General features: G+C 49.6%; 1 protein-coding gene across 3 annotated transcripts in view; it reads right to left on the reverse strand.

The window, feature by feature from the left end:
• Positions 1-18706, reverse strand: part of FAM168B (family with sequence similarity 168 member B) — a 194678-nt gene that overhangs the window by 99943 nt on the left and 76029 nt on the right. The window lies entirely within an intron of this gene.

Raw genomic sequence — 18706 nt, forward strand, 5'->3', positions numbered from 1 at the left:
TCAGTGCCTGCGTCTGGGTCTGTGTCGACCGACTGAGGCAAAGGGCGTTTCACAGCCCCTGACGGTGTTTGAGTCGCCTGGACAGGCACTAATTGATTGTCCGGCCGTCTCATGTCGTCAAACGACTGCTTTAGCGTGTTGACACTATCCCGTAGTTCCATAAATAAAGGCATCCATTCTGGTGTCGACTCCCTAGGGGGTGACATCCTCATATTTGGCAATTGCTCCGCCTCCACACCAATATCGTCCTCATACATGTCGACACACACGTACCGACACACAGCAGACACACAGGGAATGCTCCTAACGAAGACAGGACCCACTAGCCCTTTGGGGAGACAGAGGGAGAGTTTGCCAGCACACACCAAAAGCGCTATATATAACAGGGATAGCCTTATAATAAGTGCTCCCTTATAGCTGCTTTATATATATCAAAATATCGCCATAAATTTGCCCCCCCTCTCTGTTTTACCCTGTTTCTGTAGTGCAGTGCAGGGGAGAGACCTGGGAGCCGTCCTGACCAGCGGAGCTGTGAGAGGAAATGGCGCCGTGTGCTGAGGAGATAGGCCCCGCCCCTTTTCCGGCGGGCTCGTCTCCCGCTATTTAGTGAATCCAGGCAGGGGTTAAATATCTCCATATAGCCTCTGGGGGCTATATGTGAGGTATTTTTAGCCTTTATATAGGTTACATTTGCCTCCCAGGGCGCCCCCCCCCCCAGCGCCCTGCACCCTCAGTGACTGCGTGTGAAGTGTGCTGAGAGGAAAATGGCGCACAGCTGCAGTGCTGTGCGCTACCTTTAGAAGACTGCAGGAGTCTTCAGCCGCCGATTCTGGACCTCTTCTGACTTCAGCATCTGCAAGGGGGCCGGCGGCGCGGCTCCGGTGACCATCCAGGCTGTACCTGTGATCGTCCCTCTGGAGCTGATGTCCAGTAGCCAAGAAGCCAATCCATCCTGCACGCAGGTGAGTTCACTTCTTCTCCCCTCAGTCCCTCGTTGCAGTGATCCTGTTGCCAGCAGGACTCACTGTAAAATAAAAAACCTAAGCTAAACTTTTTCTAAGCAGCTCTTTAGGAGAGCCACCTAGATTGCACCCTTCTCGGCCGGGCACAAAAATCTAACTGGAGTCTGGAGGAGGGTCATAGGGGGAGGAGCCAGTGCACACCACCTGATCTGGAAAAGCTTTACTTTTTGTGCCCTGTCTCCTGCGGAGCCGCTATTCCCCATGGTCCTTTCAGGAACCCCAGCATCCACTAGGACGATAGAGAAATACAAATTAGAGTTTATATTGTGAATATCCTATATTATTATAAACCTGATGCACCAAGCCCCCTCAGGTTATAGAATATAGGGATAGCAAGTTGAGTGAGACGCACAAAATGGAAATCACCCAGCAAGCTAATGCACACACAGTCACAGTTATACAATGCAGAGGTTATTACCAACAAGAATACTGCACTGGACTAGTGGCAGAAAAAGAAATTGGTATCTATCTGGTGCGCACTAGAAAGGTGCGGAAGTACCACCCACTTACGGAATGGGATACCAGTAAGATTAAAGACAGGTTTTACCCGTGGTCTGATCCGCACGAGACTTACACCCGACGTCATGTGACCGGCTGATAGGAGCGGTTACCAGATAATCACTGATAACGGACATGGCGGACGATGGGCAGGGCGATCAAATTTAGGGTCATGTGATCAGATAGGAGGAGCAGTTGTTATGACAACAGTGATAACATCATGGAGGCAGCCATGTTTACACAGGTGAAGCTATTTACAGACCGACGTGTTATTGGTGGATTTGGGAATAAATAGTGGGGATTTTACTTGTTTGGCACACTTACCTTGAAAAAGGGTCTAGAACAGACCTGAAACGCGTTGGTGGAACACGGGAGGTTATTCAGACGGTACTTGGAGGAAGGAATTACCATATCCAGGGAGCATCTAACCCGGGAGACTACCTGGACTCTTTTTTGACATCTTTGCACTTTTGGGGACTCGCAAGGTTCCCACAACGTCTGGTAATTACATCATCCATATCTGTTTGGATTCTCCGTGTCATTTGTGTGTCACTTTTATGGGATTGGATTTTATGGAATTCTTATGTGTTGTCTTGTTGCATTAAATACGTTTTTGCACTATCCTGTTTCCATTTCCTCTATTTTTCGGTCATCTGGAGAGGAAATTGATCAGGAAATGGAATCTTCTTAAGAACACGGATGAACCTATTCCTGATATGCTGAAAACACAAGTGGGATTCAGGAATGTATACTGCTGAAAGTCACTATATTCATATGTGATACATGTCATTGTTTGCTTCACTGGCATATATTCTAAGGAGCGCCACATATTGATTTATCTCACCTTTTTGTTCTATACTGCACTGGACTAGCTTATATATATAGCTATGTAGTCAATAGATATAACACTGTACAGTAAGAACTAGATGTATATCACAGGGTACTTGTACCAGAGAACCCTGACTAAATGCACTCTCTTAACTAACACTGTCTAAATGTAGAATACTTAAGTGTCTTGTAAAGTCACAGCGCTGACTACCAGCAGTCCCAGGAACAGTGTAGCTGAGAGAAATGGCGCTCAAACACTGACAGGGAGTGAGGGACAGACCGATATGCAGCTCCAGGGCGGGAACATTTACTGGAAATGGCGCCCTGGGGCTGTTTAAAGAGAAAACCTGACCTGCACCCATGCCCTGGTGATCTAGTGGGATCGCCGGTTCGCGATACAGCACGGGTCCCGCGAGCGGGACCCACTCACCACCTCCCGAAGCGCGGCCACGCGATCCCGGAGAGCCCCAGTCGTGTGTGCCGACCAGAAGAAAACCGGAGCCTCCCGCTGTAGTTACCCGGCAACCAGGGCGCGGGAGTGTACAGCGCCGCTGGGGAGAGATGGAGCTGCAGCAGTGAATGTCTCCTGACATCTACACACTGCTGCAGCCCTTGAAGTCTTCACTTTTCTTTATAAAAAAAGCTCTTCTTAGGGCTGCCTGGAGCAGCCCCTCTGTTATGTGCCTGCTATCTGCGGCACAAACTACAAAACTGAGCTCCTGTGCAGGGTGGTGGGGTTATAGAGGAGGCAGCGCTATGCATCTTGGGAACAGTCAAAGCTTTTGAGCCTGTTGGTGCCTCGGATCAAGATCCTACTCTACACCCCAATGTCTATCCTTGTGGAGCCCAGTGTACCCCGCAGCAGAAAAAAAAAAAAACCACTGGGTCCCACAGGATGCGCTGTGACCAATCAGCGCGCTGTCCTGTGCCGTCAGTTACTTTCATTCTCCAATGGCAGAGGAAGGGGAGGAGACCCACCTTCCTCTCTCTCTGCTCCGCACGGGACCCGGAATATCTATGCTGCCGAGTGTGGCTAGGGGACGGTCATCTACGGCCGGGCATGAAGCTAGTGACCTTACGTGGTGCCGCATTGGTAATTAAAGGAGCCAGCGGAGTAAGTGGGGATCATGAGATGCCAGCGGTAGGTGGCGGGACAGCAGGTGGCTGGGGGCACAGACACACAGGGGAAGTGGAGGGTGTGCTGCTGCCGCGCCAATAGTTTCTTCAGATGCAGCCGCAGCGCTGCACTCCGGGCCACAAACTCAGGGATTGCGGCAGGTGGTAACCACGGAGGGTCTGGAAAGCTGCTGCAGCACACTCCTCAGCTCTGCTCTGGACACAAGGTGAGTGTGCAGAGCCGGTGAGTGAAGCGGGTGGTGACCGGGCTTGCTGTGGTGGGTTACCGCAGCGTCTTGGGGGGGGGGTGGAGGGGGGGGTGTACAACATGGTCTACCTGGCGCAATGTGTAAGCTCTCCCTGGCGCATTGTGTATAACGTGCTCTACCTGGCGCAATATGTATAACGTGCTCTACCTGGCGCAATATGTATGAGGTGCTCTACCTGGCGCAATATGTATGAGGTGCTCTACCTGGCGCAATATGTATAACGTGCTCTACCTGGCGCAATATGTATAACGTGCTCTACCTGGCGCAATATGTATAACGTGCTCTACCTGGCGCAATATGTATAACGTGCTCTACCTGGCGCAATATGTATAACGTGCTCTACCTGGCGCAATATGTATAACGTGCTCTACCTGGCGCAATATGTATAACGTGCTCTACCTGGCGCAATATGTATAACGTGCTCTACCTGGCGCAATATGTATAACGTGCTCTACCTGGCGCAATATGTATAACGTGCTCTACCTGGCGCAATATGTATAACGTGCTCTACCTGGCGCAATATGTATAACGTGCTCTACCTGGCGCAATATGTATAACGTGCTCTACCTGGCGCAATATGTATAACGTGCTCTACCTGGCGCAATATGTATAACGTGCTCTACCTGGCGCAATATGTATAACGTGCTCTACCTGGCGCAATATGTATAACGTGCTGTATCTGGTGCAATATGTATAACGTGCTCTACCTGGCGCAATATGTATAACGTGCTCTCCCTGGCGCAATGTGTATAACGTGCTCTCCCTGGCGCAATGTGTATAACGTGCTCTCCCTGGCGCAATGTGTATAACGTGCTCTACCTGGCGGAATATGTATAACGTGCTCTACCTGGCGCAATATGTATAACGTGCTCTACCTGGCGCAATATGTATAACGTGCTCTACCTGGCGCAATATGTATAACGTGCTGTATCTGGTGCAATATGTATAACGTGCTCTACCTGGCGCAATATGTATAACGTGCTCTACCTGGCGCAGTGTGTATACGAGGTTCCACCTGGTGCAATGTGTATAAGCGCCACTACTGTGTGGTGTAATGTGAATTGGCACAATTACGTGGCCACGCCCCTACATTTTTGCAGCGTGCCTTCGGCGCACACTGCCTGTAATCTGGGGTCTTGGAGGTGGAGCAGCAATTCACTTTCTGCCAAAGGGCACCAAAATGTCTAGTTACAGCTCTGGTACAGGGTGTCCTGCATGCTACACAGCCCAGCAGCCCTGTCACCCCATCCCCCCAACCTTGCAACACTTTTTTGTAGTGTCCAAATAAGATTCAGATTAATAAGAACCTTTAATCCGATGGGACCAAGAAAAGGACCGGTAGGACCCCAATTTTTAAAAGTGAGGGGCCCCTGGGACCCACTTTTTTTTAGGGCTCAGCGCGATCACTGGAGCAAACAAATGCCAACTTCTAATAAGTCATCAGGGAATATTAACAAGCATTGAACTTGGTCTTTTCATTGGATGCTACACTTCATTCTCTACCACTAACTACAGAACATTCTGATTGGTATTTGGCTCCATTATAAATAAATAATCTTTCAACACAGTGCCCCAGAGCAGTCAGACTGATCAGGAGAATGTGGCTAACTACTTCCTGTCACGTATCCTGTAACAAACAGAATTAAGCTACTAACATTGAGGGAAGAATTAGCTGCAAGTTCATGCTTGGCAATGTTACACAGTAATTGTACATGGTGTGACTTTCAGTGTATGAAAAAGTGTGGAAATCACAATGAACTCCAACAGAAAGTGCGAAATAAGAGCAGCATGAAGGCTGTTGGTGAACATAGCAAAGTATGAGGTTTTTAAAAGACGTCAAAAAGCTGATTGTCACCTTTGTAATAGTGGAAAAACTATACAAGTGTTAAAGCCTCATTATTTTAGGGAACATTAAAGTGTGTGTAATGCAATTTTACAACTGTGAAAATATTACGAAAAAACACATCCTAACTTTTTACCTGTTCAGGAGGTGTGAACTAAAAACGAGATTTATGGTAAGAACTTACCTTTGTTAAATCTTTCTGCGAGGTACACTGGGCTCCACAAGGAATAACATCGGGGTGTAGAGTAGGATCTTGATCTGAGGCACCAACAGGCTCAAAGCTTTAGACTGTTCCCAAGATGCACAGCGCCGCCTCCTCTATAACCCCACCTCCATGCCAGTGAGCTCAGTTTAGTTAACCAGCCAAATGCAGTAGCAGGTACCAGAGACGACAACCGCTCATAACCAATTACACCACACACTCACCGCAGGAGAGGGTTTCAGCGGCTAATGCCAATACCAACCCAAAAAAGCTAAGTGCCTCAGGGTGGGCGCCTTGTGGAGCCCAGTGTACCTCGCAGAAAGATTTAACAGTAAGTTCTTCCCATGAATCTCGTTTTCTGCTGCGGGGTACACCGGGCACCACAAGGAATAACATCGGGGATGTCCTGAAGCAGTTCCTTATGGGAGGGGACGCACTGTAGCGGGCACAAGAACCCGGCGTACATAGGAAGCATCCTGGGAAGCAGCAGTATCAAAGGCATAGAACCTAATACACGTGTTCCTCGAGGACCACGTAGCCGCCTTGCACAATTGTTCAAGGGTCGCACCACGGTGGGCCGCCCAAGAAGGTCCAACCGACCGAGTAGAATGGGCTTTGATGGTAGCAGGAACTGGACGACCGGCCTGTACATAAGCATGTGCAATCACTATTCTAATCCATCTGGCCAATGTCTGCTTAGAAGCAGGCCAGCCACGTTTGTGTAAACCAAACACAAAAAGAGAATCAGATTTCCTAACGGAGGAAGTTCTCTTCACATAGATATGGAGAGCCCGTACCACATCCAAAGACCGCTCTTTGGAAGACAACTCAGGAGAATTAAAGGCCGGAACCACAATCTCCTGGTTAAGGTGGAAAGACGACACCACCTTGGGTAAATAACCTGGGCGTGTCCGAAGAACCGCCCGGTTACGGTGAAAAATCAAATAGGGTGATAAGGCACCCAAGTCCGAGACCCTTCTAGCTGAAGCAATAGCCAGCAAAAACAACACCTTAAGGGAAAGCCACTTAAGGTCAGCAGAGGTAAGAGGCTCAAACGGAGACTCTTGCAAAGCCTCCAAAACCACCGACAGATCCCAAGTGGCCACAGGTGGCACATAAGGAGGCTGAATCCTCAGCACATCCTGAGTGAAAGTAAGGACATCAGGTAGGGTAGCGATCTTTCTCTGAAACCAAACCGACAAGGCCGAGATGTGAACCTTGAGGGAGGCAAGACGCAGGCCTAAATCAAGGCCTTGTTGTAGAATGGGCAATAATTTGGCCGTACTAAACTTGAAAACGTCATGACTGTGAGACGCACACCAAGTAAAGTAAACATTCCAGACCCTATGGTATATCAGAGCAGAAGCCGGCTTACGGGCCTTTAACATAGTTTGAACGACCGCCTCAGAAAAACCCTTGGCCCTCAGGACGGAAGCTTCAAGAGCCATGCCGTCAAAGCCAGACGGGCCAAAACCTGGTAAACACAAGGGCTCTGAACGAGGAGGTCTGGTCGTTGTGGAAGTAGAAGGGAACGATCCAAAAAGAGGCCCTGTAGATCGGAGAACCAGTGCCGCCTGGGCCACGCTGGAGCGACTAAAAGTAGGTTTCCTCCTCCTTGCTTGAACTTCCGTATTACTCTGGGCAGGAGGGACACTGGGGGTTGGGGGGGGGGGGGGGGGGGGGCGGCATATGGCAGCCGAAAGTTCCACGGGATTGATAAGAGCATCCACGAACGCTGCTTGAGGATCCCTTGTCCGTGCTCCGAAGACCAGAACCTTGTGATTGTGTCGAGACGCCATCAGGTCCACATCTGGGAGACCCCACTTGTCCACGAGAAGTTGAAACGCCTCCGGATGTAGGCTCCACTCTCCGGCGTGCACGTCCTGACGACTGACAGTCAGCCTCCCAGTTCAGAACGCCCGGAATGAACACTGCTGATATGGCCGGCAGATGGCGTTCTGCCCACTGAAGAATCCTTGATACTTCCCTCATTGCCATGTGGCTTCGAGTACCGCCCTGATGATTTATGTACGCCACCGTGGTGGCGTTGTCTGATTGTACTTGAACAGGTCTGCTCTGTATCAGATGCTGGGCCATTGTCAACGCATTGAACACTGCCCGCAGTTCGAGAATGTTTATCGGGAGTAGAGACTCCTCCTCGGTCCACCGACCCTGGAGAGAGAGAGTTGTTCCAACACCGCGCCCCAACCTCTCAGACTGGCATCCGTTGTCAGCATGACCCAGTTGGATATCCAGAAGAGACGGCCCCTGCTCAATCGTTGGTCCTGAAGCCACCAACTCAGGGACACAGACTGACCTCCGGAGATAGGGAGATCATGCGAGATCTGATCCGGTGAGGCAGGCCGTCCCACTTGGACAGACAGAATCAATTTCTGCAGAGGGAGAGAATGGAATTCAGCATACTTCACCATGTCGAAAGCCAGACACCATGAGACCTAGCACTTGCATCGCCGAATGGATAGACACTTGCGGACGGGATAGGAAGCATCGGATCTGGTCCTGAAGCTTCAGGACTTTCTCCTGAGACAGGAACAACCGCTGTTTGTGGGTGTCCAATAACGCTCCCAGGTGTACCATGCTCCGAGCCGGAACCAGGGAGGATTTCTTCCAGTTGATCAGCCATCCGTGGGCTTGCATGCACTGGATCGTCAAATCGAGATGACACAGGAGAAGTTCTGGGGAACTCGCCAGGATCAACAAATCGTCTAGGTATGGTAGTATCCTGACCCCTTGACGGCGTAGCGTGGCCGTCATGACCGCCATAACCTTGGTGAAGACCCGCGGAGCCGTTGTCAAACCAAAAGTTAACGCCCAAAATTGGTAATGAAGGTTGCCCACAGCAAACCGCAGGTACTGCTGATAAGATACCGCAATAGGAATATGTAGGTAGGCATCCTGTATGTCCAGGGAGACCATATAGTCCCAATAGAGCGCAGCGTTTCCATACGGAACTTGGAAATTCGCACATGCTTGTTCAAGGACTTCAGATTGAGAATGGGCCGCGAGGACCCGGTCGGTTTCGGGACTAGAAACAGCGGTGAATAGAACCCCTTGCCCCTCCTAGTCAGAGGCACCTGTACCACCACTCCTGTGGACAGGAGGGAATGTACCACCGAGTGCAACGTGTTTGCTTTTGCCAGATCCAGAGGCACATCTGTTAGGCAAAATCAATGAGGGGGGCGATTCTTGAAGGGTATGGCGTAACATCGAGCAACGACTTCCATCACCAGGTATCCAAAGTGGTCTTCAACCATTCCTGGGTAAAACCTAGAAGTCGGCCCTCCACCCTGGGATCTCCAGAGGGATGCCCGCCCCATCATGCAGTCGGCTTAGCAGTTTTTGAAGCTGGCTGACAGGCGGCCCAAGCACACTTCGGTCTGGGCTTGGCAGGCCTGGAAGTACGGGCTTGCTTTGGGTACGCCGGACCTTTTGCTTTACCTGGAGTACGAAAGTGCAGAGGGAAAGTACTTTTAGCCTTCTGTGCTGAAGGAGCCGTACTAGATAGGCAAGCTGTTTTAGCAGTAGCCAGATCAGCTACAATCTTATTGAGGTCTTCTCCAAAGAGAATGTCTCCCTTGTACCTCCAGGGTTTTTCTGGAATCCAAATCCACCGACCAGGATCTCAACCAAAGGATACGTCTGGCCAAAACGGACACAGTAAGAGCCTTGGCCGCGAGCACCCCGGCATCGGAGGCCGCCTCCTTAAGGTACAGAAAAGCCGTGGCAATATATGAGAGACTTAGTCGAGCATGCTCAGATGCATCAGAAATCTGTTCCACCTCGAGTTCCTGAGCCCACGCTTCAACAGTCGCTGCAATAGTTGGCCTTTGAACAACCCCAGAAAGGGTATAAATCGCTTTTTAACAGCCCTTCACTCGACGATCCGTCGGTTCCTTCAGAGAGGTGACGGTAGTTACTGGCAGGGCAGAGGAAACAAGGAGGGGTTTCCAAATATTTACACACCTCCACAGAGAGGATAGCGAGCCAACAGTCTCTTATTCGGTGTAAACTTTGTCCCCGGATTTTCCCAGGATTCCTGACGTATGTCAATCAGGTGTTTAGAGTAGAGTAGAACCTGCTTAACCACGTTCTTACGCTTAAACCTATCAGGTTTCTGGGAGACCGTCTCAGGATCATCAGCCACCTGAAGAATGAGCTGTATCGCCTCAATCAAATCCGAGACATCCACGGACGATTTCCCCTCCCCATCTGAAACATCAGTGTCAGTGTCCGTCCTCCTCAGAGGACGTGTCAGTTAAGGCCGCGGATCGGGAGGAGGTAATGGCCCTTTTAGAAGACGACTTAGTCTTATGCGGGCGAGAGTGGATCGGTTCAAATGTTGTAACCGAGTGGAAAGCTGATCCGCCCATGGCAGGTTCACAGGTGGTCCCACAGGGGGCGTCAAATTAGTTATAAGAGTGTTTAACAATGTGGAAAATGTAGCCCAAGGTGATTCTTGTGATGCCCCGAGTGCTACCGACCCACTGGAGGGCAAGGAAGCCCCTGAACCTGAACTCTCAAGCTGCTAAATTATCCTCCATTTCGTCAGTGGCCTCACTACCACGCAGTGTGGGAGAGGCCCCAACGCCGTTGCCACGTGTAGCAGACATAATGCGCACAATAATGGGCAACCCGGTACAAAATGAAAAAAAAATTTTTGTAGCAGCACTATACCTAATAAAAACTCAGAGAAACAGCCGAAGCTGGCACAGCCCGAGGGTTCAATAGGAATAGAACATATTGCGACTATAATTCACAAGTAAAAAATACTCCAGTAGCATATCTTGTGAAACAATCCTATATCATCATCAGAGAAAACCTGAAACACTTGGCCCCCACAGGTATAGTAATATAGGAATAGCACGCGGAGTGAAATACCCTACAATAAGGCAACCACACAGCAGCTACATGCACACACACCTATATAGTCACAAAACGTACCATGCAGAAATTAGGTACCATAAACTGCACTGGACTAGCAATACAAAGTAATACGCAGTATGGCTATATGTGATAACAATAGATATAACAAACGCAGTAGGCACTGGATGTATATCACAGGGTGTTTGTACCACACAACCCTGACAGTATGCACTCTTTCTTAACTAGCACAGTCGCAGTGACAGGTAGAATACTCAAGTGTCCTGTAGGAAGCACAGCACTGGCAGTCAGGCGGTTCCACAGAGGAGGATATGCCCCAGCAGTCCCAGGAATAGCAAGGCTCTGTTTGTAATAGCTGCTGACCGGGAGTGTGGGAGAAGGAAGCAGCTCCAGGGCGGGAACATTGAAGAAATGGCACCCTGGGGCCAGGGGGAGGGGCCTCAGGTCGAGCCTGCTCCCCCTGCTGGCATCCCCACCGGGCGTGCGGGCAGTAAAGAAAGCGGGGGAAGGGGTGTAATGGTACAACGTCCCCCCTGACCTGTGCCCATACAGAATCACCCTGGTGGCTTAGTGGAACATCAGCCCAGTAATCTGTGTCCACGCCAGCGCGCCTACGGGCAGAGAGAGGAAGAAGCCGGCGACTCCGCTGTAGTGACCCTGCGTGGGAGTATACAGCGCCGCTGGGGGTGATGGAGCTGCAGCAGAGACGTCCATTAGACACAGCCTGCTGCAGCCCTTGTAAAATCCTCTTCTTTTCTTTAAAGTTAAAGCTAAGAATAGGCTGCCTGAAGCAGCCTCCTGTTAAGTGACCTGCTACTGCAGGCACCAACTACAAACTGAGCTCACTGGCATGGAGGCGGGGTTATAGAGGAGGCGGCGCTGTGCATCTTGGGAACAGTCTAAAGCTTTGAGCCTGTTGGTGCCTCGGATCAAGATCCTACTCTACACCCCGATGTTATTCCTTGTGGAGCCCAGTGTACCCCGCAGCAGAAAGCTGCATTAACCCCATTGACAACTGCGATAAACATGGATTTTTAATTGAAAAAACAAAAAGACTCACATACACAAGTTATTGACCCACAGTAAACTTATTGCAGATAATTGAATTTGGCCCCTCAGAAAGTCTAGATTGCCTGCTGCCGTAGCCATTTAGTGGTAGCGCCTGATGTATGTAGAAAATTAAGTTACTTGAACTTTAGGAGGCTACGGACAGGATAATGAAACCTATGGTTATAAAGCTCTTGTGGAACTCAAATCCCAACAAGGCATGTTGGAACTTAAAGTTGCCTTCCTTTGGGATTCTAAGGAATAACGAGTTTTATGGTAAGAACTTACCTTTGTTAAAACTCTTTCTGCGAGGTACACTGGGCTCCACAAGGAAAGACATAGGGGTGTAGAGTAGGATCTTGATCCGAGGCACCAACAGGCTGAAAATCTTTGACTGTTCCCAGAATGCATAGCACCGCCTCCTCTATAACCCCACCTCCCTGCACAGGAGCTCAGTTTTTAGTTAACCAGTCCAATGCAGTAGCAGGAAAAGAGACGACAACGGTTAGTAGCCACATACACCACACTCTCACGACAGGAGAAGTGTCAGCGGCTAATGCCACACCAACCCAAAAGAAGCCAAGTGCGTCAGGGTGGGCACCTTGTGGAGCCCAGTGTACCTTGCAGAAAGAGTTTTAACAAAGGTAAGTTCTTACCATAAAACTCATTTTCTGCTGCGTGGTACACTGGGCTCCACAAGGAAAGACATAGGGGATGTCCTAAAGCAGTTCCTTATCGGAGGAGACTCACTGTAGCGGGCACAAGAACCCGGCGTACATAGGAAGCATCCTGGGAAGCGGCAGTATCAAAGGCATAGAACCTAATAAACGTGTTCCTCGAGGACCACGTAGCCGCCTTGCACAATTGTTCAAGGGTCGCACCACGGTGGGCAGCCCAAGAAGGTCCAACCGACCGAGTAGAATGGGCTTTGATGGTAGCAGGAACCGGACGACCGGCCTGTACATAAGCATGTGCAATCACCATTCTAATCCATCTGGCCAATGTCTGCTTAGAAGTAGGCCAGCCACGTTTTTGTGTAAACCAAACACAAAAAGAGAAATCAGATTTCCTAACGGAGGAAGTTCTCTTCACATAGATATGGAGAAGCATCCTGGGAAGTGGCAGTATCGAAGGCATTTAACCTTATGAACGTGTTCACGGAGGACCACGTAGCCGCCTTGCACAATTGTTCAAGGGTCGCACCACGGCAGGCCGCCCAAGAAGGTCCCACAGACAGTAGAATGGGCCGTAATGTGACCAGGAGCTGAGAGACCAGCCCTCACATAAGCATGTGCAATCACTATTCTAATCCATCTGGCCAAAGTTTGCTTGTGAGCAGGCCAGCCCCGTTTGTGAAATCTAAACAGCACAAAGAGAGAATCAGATTTCCTAACAGAAGCAGTTCTCTTCACATAGATACGGAGAGCCCGTACCACATCCAAAGACCACTCTTTGGGAGACAGATCAGGAGAAACAAGTGCCGGAATCACAATCTCCTGGTTAAGGTGGAACGAAGAAACCACCCTAGGTAAATATCCGGGACGAGTCCTAAGAACTGCCCGGTCACGGTGAAATATCAGATATGGGGAACTAAGTCCAGGCCCTGCTGAAGAAAAGCCAACAACTTGGCTATACTAAACTTGGAAGAGTCATAATCGTTAGATGCGCACCAAACAAAGTAAGAATGCCAGACCCTATAGTAAATCCGACCCGAAGCCGGTTTCCAGGCCCGCAACATAGTTTGAATGACCGCCTCAGAAAACCCTTTAGCCCTTAAGACGGAAGTTTCAAGAGCCGCGCCGTCAAATACAGCCGGGCTAGGTCCTGGTAGACACAGGGGCCCTGAACGAGGTCGTCTGGGCGTTGTGGAAGTAGAATTGGACGCTCTGACGATAGGCCTTGCAGGTCTGAGAACCAGTGTTGTCTAGGCCATGCTGGAGGTATGAGGAAGGAACACGTTCGGCAGCCGAAACCTCCACGGCACCGCCAGCGCATCCACGAATGCTGCTTGAGGATCCCTTGTCCTTGCTCCGAAGACCAGAACCTTGTGATTGTGTCGAGACGCCATCAGATCTACGTCTGAAAGGCCCCACCTTTCCACTAGGAGTTTAAATACTTCTGGATGGAGGCCCCACTCGCCGGCATGCACGTCCTGACGAATGAGAAAGTCCGCTTCCCAATTCAGGACTCCCGGAATGAATATTGCCGATATGGCCGGTAGATGGCGTTCCGCCCAGTGAAGAATCCGTGAGACTTCCTTCATTGCCAAGCGGCTTCGAGAACCGCCTTGATGATTTATGTAAGCCACTGTGGTGGCGTTGTCCGATTGTACTTTAACAGGACGGTTCTGAATTAAATGCTGGGCCAGGTTCAACGCATTGAAGACCGCCCGAAATTCCAGACTGTTTATCGAGAGGACCCTGAAGGGAGTGTTGCTCCAGCACCGCGCCCCAACCTCTTAGACTGGCATCTGTCGTCAACAGGACCCAGTTGGATATCCAGAATGGACGGCCCCTGCACAATTGTCGGTCCTGGAGCCACCAGAGCAGCGACAGACGGACCTCCGGAGTCAAAGAAATCATGTGAGACCTGATCCGGTGAGGCAGGCCGTCCCACTTAGCTAGAATCAACTTCTGGAGGGGGCGAGAATGGAATTGAGCATACTCCACCATGTCGAATGCAGACACCATGAGGACCAGCACCTGCATCGCCGAATGTATCGACACTTGCGGACGAGAAAGGAAGCAACGAATCCTGTCCTGAAGCTTCAGGACTTTCTCCTGAGACAAGAACAATCGCTAGGACCAGGGAGGATTTCTTCCAGTTGATGAGCCACCCGTGGGCTTTTAGAAACTGGACAGTCATATCCAGTTGACGTAGGAGAAGTTCTGGGGAATTTGCCAGGATTAACAAGTCATCCAGATATGGCAGTATCCTGACCCCTTGACGGCGGAGTACCACCGTCATAACTTTGGTTAAGACTCGCGGAGCCGTAGTTAAACCAAAAGGTAATGCCCGAAACTGGTAATGGAGGTTGCCAATCACAAACCTCAGGTATAGCTGATGTGACGCTGCTATAGGAAAATGCAGGTAAGCATCCTGAATGTCCAGGGAGACCATGTAGTCCCCAGGTTCCAAGGCCAGAACTATAGAGCGAAGGGTTTCAATATGGAACTTAGAAACCTTCACAAACCTGTTCAATGCCTTGAGGTTGAGAATGGGCCGGGAGGACCCATTCGGTTTCGGGACTAGAAACAGCGGAGAATAGTACCCCCAGCCCCTCTGCGCAAGAGGCACCTGTACTACGACTCCTGTATTCAGGAGGGTCTGTACCACCGAATGCAGAGTGTTTGCCTTTGTCTGGTCCAACGGGACGTCTGTCCGGCAAAATCGATGGGGGTCGGTTTTTTTAAGCTATGGCGTAACCTCGAGTTAAGGAGGCCCGCCCCGTCATGCGGTAGGCTTATCAGTCTTGGAAGCTGGCTGACTGGCCGCCCAGGCTCTTTTGGGATTTGGCTTACCAGGTTTGGAAGTGCGGGCCTACTTGTTGTACGCCTGACCTTTTGCTTTACCTGAAAGATGAAAGGGGCGAAAGGAAATACCTTTAGCCTTCGACACAGAAGGAGTGGTACTTGGCAGACAGGCAGTTTTGGCAGTAGCCAAGTCAGCCACAATCTTATTTAAGTCCTCCCCAAACAGAATATCTCCCTTGAAAGGGAGTACCTCCAGGGTTTTTCTAGAGTCCAGATCCACAGATCAGGATCTCAGCCACAATATCCGGCGAGCCAGGACTGATGTAGTAGAGGCCTTGGCTGCTAGGATACCGGCATCAGAAGCCACCTCTTTAATATAGCGAGAAGCTGTGACAATATATGACAAGCATTGTCTAGCATGGTCAGAAGAGATTTCAGCTTCCAACTCTAGGGCCCATGCTTCAATAGCCTCTGCAGCCCATGTTGCTGCAATAGTGGGCCTTTGTGCAGCACCCGTGAGGGTGTAAATCGCTTTCAGACAACCCTCCACACGTTTATCCGTAGGCTCTTTTAGAGACGTGACGGTAGTGACAGGTAGAGCCGAGGAAATAACCATCCTAGCCACATGTGAGTCTACTGGAGGAGACGTTTCCCAATTTTTAGAAAGCTCTGGCGCGAGGGGATAGCGAACCAGCCTCTTCTTTTGAGGCGCAAACTTCTTACCCGGGTTTCCCCAGGGTTCCTGACGTATATCCACTAGGTGGTCAGAGTGAAGTAAAACTTGTTTAACCACCTTCTGACGCTTGAACCCATCTGGTTTCTTAGGAGGGACGGATGGTTCGGGATCATCCGTAATCTGTAAAATTAAATTTAATAGCCTCCAAAAGATCAGGAACATCCACATGTGAACTACCCTCCCCATCAGCAGTATCTGAGTCAGAATCTGTGGGGTCAGTGTAAGTGCCATGTTCATCAGACAGCGACAGTCAGTTACAGCAGTGGATTGTGAGGAGATAAGAGCTCGCTTAGAGGACCCCTTGGACTTAGGCAAGCGAGGGTCAGACTTTAGTAGTCAGGGACTGGTTCTACTTCTTCAATTGAGCAGATAAATCGTCCACCCACGGCGGATTAGCTGCAGGGACCACATACGGTTGCACCGGCATAGGGGATCCCATAGGGGGTGTTCGTTTATTAACTAGCGTATATAGAATCGTGGAAAAAGCAGCCCACGGTGGGTCATTATGGACCTCCGTTGCCACAGACCCACTGGGGGGCAAGGAGCCACCAGAACCAGAGCCCACAGCTGCTATATTCTCCTCATATGGATCTGTGGCTTCAGCAAAACTGGCAGTGTGTTCAGCCCCAGAACCGTTACCATCAGAAGCAGACATGATATAACTGGCAGTATCAGGTAACAGTACAATTGGCAGCAGCACAATACCTCTTACCCAAAGTCCTGCGCAGTGTAGTCAGCACAAGCAGAGATATAGGAGAGATGTGGCGACTAAAATCACAGAGAAAAATACGTATCAGAGTATATCTTTTGAATATCCTATATTATTATAAAACCTGACGCACCAAGCCCCCTGAGGTTATACAATATAGGGATAGCAAGTTGAGTGAGAGACACGAATGGAAACTACTCAGCAAGCTAATGCACACACATACAGTCACAGTTGTACAATGCAGAGGTTATTACTAACAATAATACTGCACTGGACCAGCTTATATAGCTATGTAGTCAATAGATATAACACTGCACAGTAAGAACTGGATGTATATCACAGGGTAATTGTACTAGAAAACCCTGACTAAATGCACTCTTTCTTAACTAACACTGTCTAATAGGCAGGTAGAATACTTAAGTGTCATGTAAAGTCACAGCGCTGACAACCAGGCAGCTTTACACAGGAGGATTTGCCCAAGCAGTCCCAGGAACAGTGTAGCTGAGAGAAATGGCGCCCAGACACTGACAGGGAGTGAGGGAGAGACAGATATGCAGCTCCAGGGTGGGAACATTTGCGGGAAATGGCACCCTGGGGCTGGGGGAGGGGCTCCAGGTCTAAGCCTTATCCCCCTGCTGGCAAAACCACCAGGTACTGTGGGCTACTATTAAAATGGTTTTAAGAGAAAACCTGACCTGCACCCATGCTCTGGTGATCTAGTGGGATCGCTTGTACTGCCACAGTGTCCACCGCCAGCGCGCGCGGCCCGCCTCCCATTGACCGCGCCGGATCACGATAAAGTACAGGTCCCGCAAGCGGGACCCACTCACCACCTCCCGAAGAGCGGCCACGCGATCCCGGAGAGCCCCCGTCGTGTGTGCCTGACCATGGAAGAAAACCAGAGCCTCCTGCTGTAGTTACCCGGCAACCAGGGCTCGGGAGTGTACAGCGCCGCTGGGGAGAGATGGAGCTGCAGCAGTGAATGTTAAAAGACATATACACACTGCTGCTGCCCTTGAAGTCTTCACTTTTCTTCTAAAAAGCTCTTCTCAGGGCTGCCCAGCGCAGCCCCTCTGTTATGTGCCTGCTATCTGCGGCACCAACTACAAAACCGAGCTCCTGTGCAGGGAGGCAGGGTTATAGAGGAGGCAGTGCTATGCATTCTGGGAACAGTCAAAGCTTTTCAGCCTGTTGGTGCCTCGGATCAAGATCCTACTCTACACCCCTATGTCTTTGCTTGTGGAGCCCAGTGTACCCCGCAGCAGAAAATATATATTTAATAGGAAGAAAGCATATTAGCTTATAAGAGGGTTTGCATGGTATAAAGGAGTAGTGAACAGAAACATATGGTAATTATATCCAAGACTCAAACCCCTGTAGAGGAGGGAGCGAGGAATACATATATTACACATAAAGGCGGAAAATTAACTGGAACTACTATTAAAATGTTTTTTATTATCTTAATTAAAATGTTAATTGGGTAATTCACGCCACTATAAATGGGGCTAGATCCACCCACTAAGCAATGGAAGTAAAACGTAAACATTAGTAACTCATTTTTGCGTGCGTTCTTAAGACACAAGTTATACGGAAGGCTGACATGCCCCCTAAAAGGAGCCCAACACTCCCCTTATGTCAGCCAGCTCCAAATGCCACCTAGCCTCAGAACTTGTGATAGAATAGTTAGATACACAGCGTACCAATCCCCAACCCATCCGTCAAAATGTTGGACCCCATTTGATTGCAATTTCTCTATATAGCAATAACCTGCAAAGCATTACTACCACCCTGAACCTTGATCGATTTCTTAGAAAATATGTACTTGTTTGTACAGTATGTCAGTAGATTTATCCTTAAGTTGAATTAACAATGTGACGACTTCATATCTGGACAGAAACACCCGAGAAATGTTAAGCATAGTAGTTTTATTCCACAGAAAATAATAAAACAGTGCAACCACTGGTTCAGTCCCTCTATGATATGGAACGAATACAAATCATGTTCGTATGTCCAGCAACTAATTCCTGTGACTGGAAAGCATTGCTTTTTTCCTCTCATTGT

The sequence above is a fragment of the Pseudophryne corroboree genome, chromosome 4 (genome assembly GCF_028390025.1).
Source record: "Pseudophryne corroboree isolate aPseCor3 chromosome 4, aPseCor3.hap2, whole genome shotgun sequence".
NCBI lineage: Eukaryota > Metazoa > Chordata > Amphibia > Anura > Myobatrachidae > Pseudophryne > Pseudophryne corroboree.